Consider the following 13,077-nt stretch of genomic DNA (forward strand, 5'->3'; position numbering starts at 1 on the left):
CTTTAGCTCTTCTTCAAACTTGATGACACCGGGATAATGTTTGATTTTCAGGTGCAACTCCTGGTTACCGGGATTGATCATATAGTACGGGTAGAGTATTCTAGTTTCAGAGCAACCCAAGTGACCCGGAAATTAGTATCATATTAATAATTTGCATTGTTGTACCTGCATGCCACAAAATAATGAATGTGCTCACCTGTGTGATACTGGGATAGCAGTGCACAGTCAACCGTGAGTAATGGACATTTATTGGAAGCCTCCTGTTTTGCATTCTTCATGATTTCATCACTTAGGATTACGTTTTAATGTGAATCACATAAAACAAATAAGAAGCTATACACAATGGCAGTGTAGGCAGTGTATTTTTGCATCACATAAAGGAAGTACTAAGATGGGCAGTCGGGACAAGTCAGCAGGGATCCAGCCCTCTGTTCCACTGTCCTGGAATGCAACTCTCATCCTCACGGTCAAGACGACTGCTGCATTTCAGCCACTGGCAAGTCCACTTCTGCTCACTCATTGTCCAGAGCATTGGCTAGTCACATGTTCGTGCTCAGCTTCCCCTAAGGCCAGCACATGTTGTCTTTACTGGAGCTGCAGTGTGCCCGGCTAAAAGTTGGGGATTGTTCTTCAGGAAGTGGAGGAACCGGGTATTGCTAGGTAAGGAACAAGTTGCTCCTACAATGATATACCTTCGTTTGTTTTATTATAAAAAATAATATAAACGTTATTCACGAATTGAAATGGGTTAAAGTTAACATTCCAGGATGATATATTTTATGGCTTTATGGTGTCGTTCCTGGCACACTTGCGTGTTTTCCCACTGAGATACACAGATTTACACGTGATCGTTTAAATTCAGTAAACACTGACCGAAATGGTATGTGAACTGTTAATTAAAAGCAGTGTTTTGGACCAGTGGGTTTTCTTTGTTTCATTTGTCTGTTTGTTTTGTTTTGTTTTTTAACTACATTGGATTGGTATGCAGAGATTTTTTCCTAATTGAGCTCCGGAGGAGATTCTGCATTTGCCCTGAGGACCTGGTGTCAGGATCACTGAGTCCCCTCTTCCCAGGTGTTAAATTCTTTGCAGTGATTCCAGCCTGGTAGTCACACGGTTGCCTTTAGGGTTGTGTTATTTCAAAATGACTGGCAATTGGCCAGCCCTGGAACCCTTTTATTACAACCTTACCTGTGTATTCTCTTCCTGAAGTATATCACAGTATTACAAATAGTACTTGTTGGATAATTTTCCCGCATTCACATGCCTCTTGTGTATGAATTATTTAAAAAAATTTTTTTTAACGTTTATTTATTTTTGAGACAGAGAGAGACAGAGCATGAATGGGGGAGGGTCAGAGAGAGAGGGAGACACAGAATCCGAAAGAGGCTCCAGGCTCTGAGCTGTCAGCACAGAGCCTGACGCAGGGTTTGAACTCACGGACCGTGAGATCATGACCTGAGCCGAAGTCGGACGCTTAACCGACTGAGCCACCCAGGCACCCCTGAACTATATTTTAAAGGTTCATATGCTTCGAAGCAGGGTGTGTACTACTACTCCATACAAATATAGTAAAATTAATTTGTCTATTTTTACCTTAAAATGATCTACATACGTTCTTACATTTTTATGAAATACTTAGTCCAATATTGTGACTATGACATTTTTATGAAATACTTAGTCCAATATTGTGACTATGATTGCTAGTTCCATTAAAAGAATTTATTTCTTGATGGTTGCTTGTTGGTTTTTAATCTATTTTAAGTATTATTCAGTTTGTCAGAATCAACTGCCGGGTAAGAGGGATCCAGGACGATCTCATACACTCAGGAGATTTTTACTCCTTTTTTGTAGTCTTTGAGCTCTCTGCCATCTACTCTTTAATTGACCATGTTCACTTCTTACTTTTCTGTAGAAAAGTTTTTTTTCTTCTGTAAATGTGTGAGTTCTCATTCTGTTCTGCAACATCTTTCTTATTCCTTTTTTTCCATTGAACGTGCCCTTCTCTTTGCCCAAAAAGTCCTTCTTTACTCTTCCATTTCCTGCCTCTAATATAAACTTTTCTACCTGAAACTCATCTCTTCCTTACTTTATTGATCCTGAAATATCTGATCTCTGCTTTACTCAGTGTTTCTTCTGTACTTTTGTTCACACTCTGCCTTGTGTTAGACTCAGATCTTCTGAGCTAAATGAGATATTTGAGATACTTGCTGCAAACATTTTCCTTATAACTGTTAAGGGGGTTGAGGGTGGGGAGTGTTATGTATCTAGTTTTCTAGTTTTTCATACTAGTGGATGATTGTCATGCAAACTTCCCTTTGGAGTCCTAGAGTAAAATAAATCACACATATCCAGAAAACATGTCAAAGAAAAAAGGAATATATGTCAACAGTTTGACTTAAAAGATTTGGCAAGCCTTGATTCTTTCCTTTTCTCCTCAGTTGGGAATAGCTGAAGAATCCTCTTCTTAGAAGTAATACTTAAACCTTTTTCTTCAGCCATGTTTCTTTTTACAATATAAAATTCTCACATATTTTAATTTTGTGTGAAATTTAAGACAGTTTTAAGATTTAAAACAAATACTGGTTGGTTTTCCATATATGCATCATTTTTGTTCTCATTCTTACATGCTTTGATAAGGGTTTCCTTCATGCCCCCTCTGCTACCAACTGTGTTATGAAACACAGTTTCATAAACTCTTCAGGGTATTTACTGTTAAACCTATACAGAGAGGTGATTTTTTCAAACAGGTGCAGAAAGTCTGTCAGTCACTGCCCAGAAATGGGAATAGAGAATGTGAATTTGTTGTCTCAAAGTTCCCATCGGAACAGTGTTATTATGCATCACAGCTAGGTTCTTAAGGCCTCTTCCAAATGTCTCTTAATTAATAATTGATCCAAATATACTGAAGTCCCAAAGTGCAACTTCAATTATCCCAAATACTGTGTATAACAATAACATTTTGTGAAAATGCACATAGATTTCAGAAAAAGATTTACAAATGAACCTTTGGAATAAATCCATTTATAAGTTGATGGATGTTTGCATGTGTTTTAGCAAAACAATAATGAAAATTTAATGTAAGTTACTAGATAGACACATATTCAGTGAATGTTTGAGTGTATGTGAATTATGGGCAATACAATGTTTTGGGTGCTTCAATATTCAAGGAATTTGTAGTCTGCTAAAGAAGATAACATATGTATACAAATCATTTTATATTAAGTTCAAATATGAACACTACCATAAAAGAGATATAAAGTACTATCAAAAGAGAAATAAGTAATAATTCCTTAAAATTGGCAAGATCAAAGATTGGTGTAGAAGGTGGCATTTGAATTGACCTTGAAGGTGTTATTTGATTTGGATAGATGGAAGTACCATGATGCAAAGGAAGCCAGAGTGAACAAAGTCACCAGTGTGGGCAGGGATGGGACAGGCTATGAGAATGTATAATGATATAGTGTGGTTCAGTGTAGAAAGTGAGAAACAGATTGGCCTTGGATTATTAATGAAAATCATAAGGTTTTTTTATGGATGAAGTTAAATAAATGGAATTAAGAACTTGAGCACTGGGGCGCCTGGGTGGCTCAGTCGGTTAAGCATCCAACTTCTGCTTAGGTCATGATGTCACGGTTGGTGAGTTCGAGCTCCGTATCAGGCTCTATGCTGACAGCTCAGAGCCTGGAACCTGCTTCGGATTCTGTGTGTGTCTCTCTCTCTGCCCCTCCCTGCTCATACACTGAGCAAAAATAAAAAATAAACATTAAAAAAATTTTTAAGAAGTTGAGCATTGAGTGGAGAGTACTTGAATAAGTCATTTTTAATATACTGATTTGGATTGGGCAATAAACTTTTTTGAGAGACACTAGGAATTAGAATAAAAAGAAATTAGTGAGAAAGTAAATTTTAGGTGGCTTATTCAAAGATAGACTTCTATTACAGACTTCTTTAGGAGCATAGTGGTTAATTGTATTAATGGAAGAAAGTCATGGTATTGGCGAATTAGAAAGAGCAAATAAATCCAAATTTTAATTCCACAGGGTTGACTTGAGAGTGAATAGTTTGATGGAGTGCTCCTGTAAGAACAGTACCAGGAGGGGGACTGAGAGACAGGACAACCCCAAACAGCTTTATGATGTTTATCCTTCATTTATGTAGCCTTTACTGGGACCAGCTAGGATTTTTACCTTTTTCTGTCTTCCTGTTCTCTGTCCAAGCTGTGGGTGAGATTTGTTTTGTAAATTGTCTTTATATAGGTTAGTACATGAAAGATTACACCATCTGGCAGCACTGTTACCATGGCTCCGCATGTTTCTGCCCCAGGTAGAAATGCTTTCCCTGAGATGACACAGCTCCTCAGCCAGGATCAATGCACCATTGCCCAGACCCTTCTGGGTCATTGGCTTTGTTGCATAGGAGGCATTGTACTTCCTGAATGGTTGTGGAAAGAGATTATATAAAGGGAGAGTGAGGTTGAGGGGAAAGGGTAGACCAGTTCCTAGTTTTTTAGTCTATATTGTCACTCACCCCAAGAAGCAGCAGACGTAAACCAAACACGTCTCCTGCCTTCTTCCTGTCCATGTGCAGTATTCATGCTCAGCATGGAAAGACACTAGAGTTAATGGAAATATCTGTGAGGTCATAGGATCTGATCTTATTGCATATTTGACTTTGTCTAACTTCATACACATTTCTTTAGACATTTGGGAGAAACTGACTCAGGTGACTCAGAAAGTGACTCAGGTGCACTCTTATGCTATTATTGACCTGGAAGAATCTAATTGAGGGATTTACCCTGTAATTGACTGGTCTTAACCAATTTCTGCATTTATTAGTCTTCTCTTTATAGGTTTATAATCTAGAAACACCAAATACCAGTATTACAATATCAGAAAAGAGATTTTCTTTACTTTATGAAGGGATTCTTCAGCTGCCAAAGAATTTTTGACATTGTATTTAATTGAACTATTAATGTGTTTCTAACTGATTTTGGAACCATTTGCAGACAACTTTTAATTGCTAGTTGCCATACTATGGCACTGGGAATTCAACTCTGAAATCAAGAGAAAACTGAACTATAATTTACATTAATGTAAATGTGTTTTTTGAAATTATATTATTTATTTCCAGGTCTCCATTTCCCCAGCACAGAGGGAAGAAATAGGACAAAGGTAGTATTAATGTGCTGCCAGTAGTGAAGCATGAACTGGACTATGAACCGTTATCTTACTCTTTTGTATTCTTGGCACCTAGTGCCTGGCACATAGATATTGACCAATAAAAGTTTAACTGTTATTGAATTATTGAAGAAATGAATATGTCTGCAGATTAATTAAGGAAAGTGTACTCAGTCCTTGGTAGTATCAGTATACTTCAGAAGGGAACAGGGCTATAAGAATTATTTTGGAAAAATACCAGGTAAATATTGCATTTTCTCTATTGAAATATTGAGGAGGACCAAAGGTCCATTGCTAAGAATTAGATTCTTTAGGCCTCAAGTTTATTCATTACCTTATTTTCTTAGAAGAAGCAATTTAGAATAGTTTAAAGTCACAAAGTGAGTATTCAGTGCCTGTAGTTACTTCCTATTTTCTCAGTCTTTTCTGAAAACAAAACAAAACAAAAAAATCTAGGACTTCATGGGGGTCTCTTAGCCTTGTTTTTAAAATCTGTCTGTGACTCTTAAGAAAGGTACCAAATAAAGGTCCATTGGGATGTTTCAGTTACCGGAGCTGTAAAAACAATCTCAGTGGCATGTAAATAATTTCTTATGTCTATAGAATCTGTAGCTGTAGCTGAGGGATTGAGGTAGCATCCAGCAGGAATGACTTGCCTCTGCTTCTCACATGGTCTGAGGCCTCAGCTGAAGACTTGAGAAGTAAAAGAATCATCTTCAGGCTCATTCAGTCAGATGTTTGACTGTTGATATAAACTATCAGCTGAGACCTTAGTTGTTGTTAGCTAGAACTCTGTGTGTGTGTGTGTGTGTGTGTGTGTATGTGTGTGTGTGTGTTTGAGAGAGAGAGAGAGAGCATATGTGCACTTGTGCAAGTGAGGGAGGGGCAGAGGAGGAGAGAGAGAGAGAGAGAGGGAGAGAGAATCTTAAGCAGGCCCCTTGCTCAGCATAGAGCCCGACACAGGGTTCCATCTCATGACCATGAGATCATGACCTGAGCCAAAATCAAGAATCAGACAATCAACTGAGCCTCCCAAGCGCCCCAGGTTAGCTAGAACTATTATTTGTGGCTTCTCCATGTGGCATGGATTTGCTCAGAGCTCATAACATGGTGATTGGGCATGAAGGGTGCATGTTCCAAGAGAGAAACAAGTGGCATCTCTATCCTTTCTGATGACCTAGCTTTTAATGTCACATAGCATTACTTCTACTATATTGATCAAAGAAGACACAAGCCTGCCCAGATTCAAGGGGTGTGGATACAAACAACCTCATTGGTGGGAAGTAGCAAGGTTCTGAAAACACATGTGGGACTGCAGTCATTGCTTTATTGCACACAGTTTCCATGTCTTTTGCTAAAATTTTCACATATGATTAATAATTTATAGCTATCTTGAGTACTTTTACCAAAGAGACTATCTACCAGTTCCTTGTATCTACTTAAAAAAACATCTACAGTTGGGGCTCCTGGGTGGCTCAGTCAGTTAAGTGTCCGATTTTGGCTCAGTTCATGATCTCACCGTTCCTGAGTTCTAGCCCTGTGTCAGGCTCTGTGCTGACAGCTCAGGGCCTGGAGCCCGCTTCAGATTCTGTGTCTCCCTCTGTCTCGGCCCCTCCCCTGCTCACACTGTGTCTCTCTCTCTCTCAAAAATAAACATTAAAAAAAATCTATAGTTAAATGTGTCAAACAGATGCTGAAATTGATGGAGGGAAGTTTAAATTTAAAAGTGAAAATTCATAGCTTTATTTGTGTTTCTCAGTGAGGCGTTACACATTTGTTAATATTTTGGAGAGTGAATACTGAGGATTTATAATAAAATGAGATGGTAAAAGGAGTAAGAAGACTACATTCTTCTCTTACACAAGTAAATAATGAATACTCGGCTTCTAGGTAATTTTTTCCAGTTTCTTTTTGCTATATGCTATTTAATTTTTCTATTGCATTGAATTTTAATCTAAGGCATCTTAGTTAATGCAAATAGCAATGGCATACTTTATAGTTCTAAACTATAATATGTGATTGAACAGGAAGTTACAGGAGATATTTTAATATACAGGAATTGTTGAATTCTAAGAAATACCAAAATTGATATGACTTCCCTTCCCCAAACTTCCTTGTTTTTTATTCTCTTCTTTTGGGCTAGGTGCTGATTTTGCTTGTCAAGAAGTTCGTTTCTGTCTGAACAGTGCTGAATTTTCAGGGCTATGCTCAGCCACTTCTGCTTAGCTTGAAGGTGGTCTGGAGAATCCTAGCATGGGACTTCCATGCAGATTAAGTTGGACTAGTTCTGGAATTAGGGCAGTGGTCATTTTGATACTTTGATTTTGTTTGGGATCCTCTCTAAAGGAACCAGATTGAATAGGGGATGCAATAGATCTTCTGGACCAGAGCTGTATGCATGTACCATCAATTCTTACATTCCAACTAACTGAACTAGTGGATCATGTTTTCAATGGTGCTGGAACAGAAATATAACTAATTTATCCTGCTAATTATTCTAGACCCCGAGTCTCCTTTTTCTCACTCCTCCTTAACAATTAAGGTAATTCCTTTGTCATATTCTCTTTGGAAGAAAGATAATAAAGAGACCACTCATTTTCTGTTGTCCAAAACACTCATGTGTTTCCTCTTGATGTAGTTGAGGCACAAAGCTATATCTGTCGCTCACTTTTCCCTCCCAAGTTTCATATTTCCCACTGCTTTCTAGATAGTTCCACTTAGAACAGAAGTGGAAATCTCAAATTCATTATGTTTAGCTATAAACTCTTCTTACCCCCCTCAGATCCACTTCTTGGTTAATTCTATAATTATTCCAAGCCAGAAGTCTGACTATCATGCTAACCACCCCCTCTTCTCAAGTTCTCACTAAGTCTTTGGTTCTAATAAACACTTAAAACATACTCATTCCGGGGCGCCTGGGTGGCGCATTCGGTTAAGCATCCGACTTCAACCAGGTCATGATCTCGCGGTCCGTGAGTCCGAGCCCCGCGTCAGGCTCTGGGCTGATGGCTCGGAGCCTGGAGCCTGTTTCCGATTCTGTGTCTCCCTCTCTCTCTGCCCCTCCCCCGTTCATGCTCTGTCTCTCTCTGTCCCCAAAATAAATAAAAAACGTTGAAAAAAAAAAACATACTCATTCCTTACTCTTCTGACCAGCACATCCTGGTTTAGACCCTCATCTTGTCCTCTATCTCCTCATCTCTTCTAAACATCCCATGATAATTTCTCTTTGTATGACTTTCGCTTTAGTACAGCCTCAATCTGCCTCACTCATCTGCCTCAATCCCAGACATGGATTGTGCCTTGTTCATTGTGTCTCTGTGGCATAACAATGTGATTGTCACAACGAAAGTTTGGGTTTTTCCTGGAAGGGAAGAAGACAGACAGATAAACTGGCCGGCACACCTACCTTTATTTTTTTCCAAGCAAGTTACGTAAGTTAGTAGCTAAATTTGAATTTAAAAAATGAGACTTTTTTATTTATTTATTTATTTTGAGAGAGAGCATAAACTGGGTAGAGGCAGAGGGAGGGGGCAGGGGGAGAAAGAGAATCTGCACTAACAGTGCAGAGCTAACGTGGGGCTCAAACTCACAAACTGAGATCATGACTTGAGCTGAAACCAAGATCAGATCCTGAACTGACTGAGCCACCCAGGTGCCCCAAAAATGAGACATTTCTTTAAATACTCACCATTCTCTTTGTTGGCTCAAATTCTAGGGAAAACACAATCTTATTTACTTAATTACCTGAAAGAAAAAAATAAAGCAATGTATTTATCTTTTTTAGATGTAGATTACTGTTAGCTTTCTTGATTTCTTAAAATAAGTAGTGAGCACCAAAAAGAAAGGAAGTCTTGTATGTAAATTCACAAGTGAGGTGGATTAGTGTCCTGGGAGAGAGCATGTCTCAAAGAGGAGATCAACAGAGATCAAAGATATTTACCAAATATATATTTGGTGTTTATATATATGCCATCATAGATATTTACCAAAGTCCTGACAAAGGATCACCTTTATCAGGTAAATATCTGTGATGTAAGGAGGAAATCTCAAGCCCCACAAGATAGGCTGTATGTGGGGGCGCCTGGGTGGCGCAGTCGGTTAAGCGTCTGACTTCAGCCAGGTCACGATCTTGCGGTCCGTGAGTTCGAGCCCCGCATCGGGCTCTGGGCTGATGGCTCAGAGCCTGGAGCCTGTTTCCGATTCTGTGTCTCCCTCTCTCTCTGCCCCTCCCCCGTTCATGCTCTGTCTCTCTCTGTCCCAAAAATAAATAAACGTTGAAAAAAAATTAAAAAAAAAAAAAAGATAGGCTGTATGTGGAAAAATGAAGAGCAGAGAAGGCAACAACACTTGAAGAGAGGTAAGGATAGAAATATGGCCATATTGTTAAGAATGTAAACTCTCTGAAGACAGAAATTTCTGTCCATATATTCTTTGAAATGTCTCGAGTACCAAAAGAATATCAGGTATGGTACATAGCAGTTGTTCAGTAGTATTTGCTGAATTAATGAATGGACTTTGAAACCCAGCTAACTTATTGGGATACTGTCCGATAGCCATGACCTTTTTTTTCCCTAACAAAACTTAGAACAGGTAGCTGACAACAACTTGTCGAGGAAAGAATGTTCCAGGATCACATCTCTATGCTCAGATGCGTAGCGTACTCAGAAAACATATGCCTCCTCTTTCTGGATCTTCATTCCTCCCCTCCAATCTCATTCTCTGTTGCAAATAAGCATACTTAAATCTCTCTCATTCTCCCTAAATCTCTGGATTTTTAACTTCCTTTTGTAACAAAGAAAGATATCGATGTCATTTTTTTTTTTTTTGGACGGATTTTTTTTTCTAGTGAGATTTTCATTGTTTTATACCCAGTGGTTACTTGATTTCAAGGTCTTAACCTTGAAAGCTTAACTTTCTTCAAAGTCAAATCAGGGTTTCAAATTTTGCCTACTTTTCATTATAACTGTAATGGCAAAATTTTAAAGCCTTGTGAGAAAGAAAAAAAGATACTGTAGAATCTCAGTGGAAATGAATATGCCTTTCTATAGGTTGTGCATTCTCCTGAATATTGTGTGTTAATAAAAAAATCATCTGCTGAGGTTTTTAAAAATTCGAACCATCACCTTGACACTTCTCTCCTCACTGTATTGCTTTAGGTTAGCTGTGGCTTAAGCCTCTTGGATAATCTTGGAAATCATTTGAATATTCTGAAAAACTGACAGCTGGATTTGATACTGCATGTAAAACATTTTTTGTGTGCGTTACTTCTCATTTGTTTGTACCAGCTTTATCCTGAAGAATCGAAAACATGGTGAATAGAGTATAATGGAGAGGAAATTTCTTGTTGCAGAATGACTTTTTTCTTTCCTTTTCTCAACGTGGCCATTATTTCAGTCCCTATTCAGTCTACTGCTTATCAGACACCCTGTCTGGGGGAAAATAGCGGTAATTTTTATTTAACAAAGCACTTTTATATATTTGATCTCATTTAATCTTTGCAATGTCCTTGTGAACATTATCAGCACTTTTAAAGATGAGAAATCTGGGCTTGAGAGAGAATAGGCAACTTGATTGAGAGCACACAGATAACTGAACAACTGAGGTTTGAACCAAATCCCTGGCTGATCAAATCAGTGAAGACAATGGTTGCGACGTGGCATTGTGAATGGTAGGTAACTTCTGTATTTTCAGTGGTATTTTTTGTTGTCATTTAATAAGTTTTGGCTAACTATTTTAGCAGAAGCCAACAATCAAGTATGATACCCCACAATGTTTTAAGCATTTTATATCAAACTGTTCATTATTATCTTAACTACCGAGTTTTGCAAAATGAGTATTGCAATTCTCTGCAGCCCACCTGACCAAAGCGGAACATTCTTTATGTCAGATACTTTAAAATGGGAAAAGAGGCCTATTGATGTTGGTGTTGGAAACAAGAAAAAAGGTCTCTCTTCTTCCGTCATCTCTGTGTAGGATTCTCTCACAGCCCAGGCATTCTTCATCTCAGAATGGACGAGGCTGACAAAGGATACAGTGTTACTGCTTTCTCAACAGCGCTGGGCCCCACTCAAGGCTCTTATTTTGTGGGGAGAGAAGAGAGTAGGTTTGGGTCACAGGCTGCCATCAGGACAGATGTAATGTTAATTAACCACAGCAGCACAGTCTGTCCCCAGGTCTCTGAGAGCAGTGAAAAGTCTCTCTCGGGGTCTCCAGATTCTGTGCCTCAGAATGAAGCCTAGACAGGACAGAGGTGGGCCTGCACTAGCCAGCTTTTAATTAGTTATTCTTCCATTGATTCTGAAGTGATTATCTTTTTAAAATCTGCTTTTAGGGGCGCCTGGGTGGCTCAGTTGGCTGAGCATCTGACTTCGGCTCAGATCAGGATCTCATGTTTTCTGAGTTCGAGTGCCGCGCAGGCTCTGTGCTGACAGCTCAGAGCCTGGAGCCTGCTTCTGATTCTGTGTCTCCCTCTCTCTCTGACCCTCCCCTGCTCACGCTGTGTCTCTCTCTCTGATATAAAATTAAAACATGAAAAAAATATGCTTTTACATATCTGGAATTGGGATGTGTTTTACATTGGCCACAACTAATAGGAAGTTTGCTGTTTGTTTTTGGATAGGGGGCTAAGTATATAAAAAAATGATTGTTTTCTCCAAATGTCTCAAGATCTTTCTTTTTTCTTACTCCTTCTTTTAATTTTTTTCTTCTTACTCCTTCTTTTAATTTTTTTTCACATCCTTCATTTCTTGGTATTCATCATGTCAAAGTATTATGTACAATTATTGAAAATGTCACACTGTGGGAGTACTTGCTCCCCCAGCCAAACTCTGGGACTTCTCTTGGTTCCAGTTCCAGCTCATGTCCAGTGTCACAGAGCCAGGCTCCTTCACCCTGGCTTGTCCTGAACAGCTCTCCAGGGAGGGAACAGGGGACGGTGCCTTATTCTCCCTACCACCAAGTCAAGGCACCTGGGGAAACGAAATCAGGCAGTACTAGAAAACAAATCTTTGTGTGTCCAGGTCAGGATTATAAAAGATAAAGAAAGGAAATATATTAACATGCAGTATTTGATTTTGATAAATATATTATCCATATTTCCTTATTCCACCTTTTCTCATAAAGGACCTAAGACCATTTAACCCTGAAAAAAAGATAAAGTGATTATTTTTATTGTGACATTCTCTTCTCAATAGCTATATGTGTGTGTGTGTGTGTGTGTGTGTGTGTGTGTGTGTATATATAATTATTTTATAGCAAAATCATAAGTATGAAATGATTATTTTAATTGTATAGGGATGGAAATATTCATAGTAATATAGTGAGGGAAGCACCTGTGTGTACTACTGATTCCCTGCTTAATGTTTGATCCATTATTGTGATAATTTTGATTTCATTTGCATTTGGAAAATGGTAGAGTTCTACCCCTAGACAAGGAGCAGGAAATACCATAGTGATAGACTGTGGGTTTGACCTGTCATGATAGTTGGAAGCCTGGGGAATACTCTTCGGAGACCAGACATCCATGCTCCGTTCTCGCTATGCCATCTAGTGGAGCAGTGTGCTTGCTACCTGTGTGCTGGCAGAGGACTGAATGCGATTTTTTAACTTACATGGTATGTTTATTCTGTAACATGTATGCACAAATACTGGCAACATACATAAGAAGTGGTACTGCTAGTAAGTGGCAGGTAATGTGTTCAAAGAATCCTTAAAAAAGCTGCTATATACAAGAATAACTAGTAACATCCCCAGGATGAAAATTAACGAGAGAAATCTAACACTGCAGATACGAACATGTATTATAAAATAACAATAAATAAATCTCGTTGGCACTGGCACAGGATCAATAGGACAGGATAGAATTCAGAAATCCACTGAGCAGGTGGCATTTTATGTA

The 13,077-nt window shown here is 38.7% G+C and overlaps 1 protein-coding gene across 1 annotated transcript in view; it reads left to right on the forward strand.

Annotated features, from left to right (window-relative positions):
• The window catches only part of UGT8 (UDP glycosyltransferase 8), a 54,771-nt gene that overhangs the window by 30,321 nt on the left and 11,373 nt on the right, over nt 1–13,077 (forward strand). The gene's annotated exons all lie outside the window — the stretch shown is intronic.

The sequence above is a fragment of the Lynx rufus genome, unplaced genomic scaffold (assembly GCF_022079265.1).
Source record: "Lynx rufus isolate CCGP_SWC_20201006 ecotype Redwood Valley unplaced genomic scaffold, mLynRuf1.p SCAF_3, whole genome shotgun sequence".
NCBI classification, from domain to species: domain Eukaryota; kingdom Metazoa; phylum Chordata; class Mammalia; order Carnivora; family Felidae; genus Lynx; species Lynx rufus.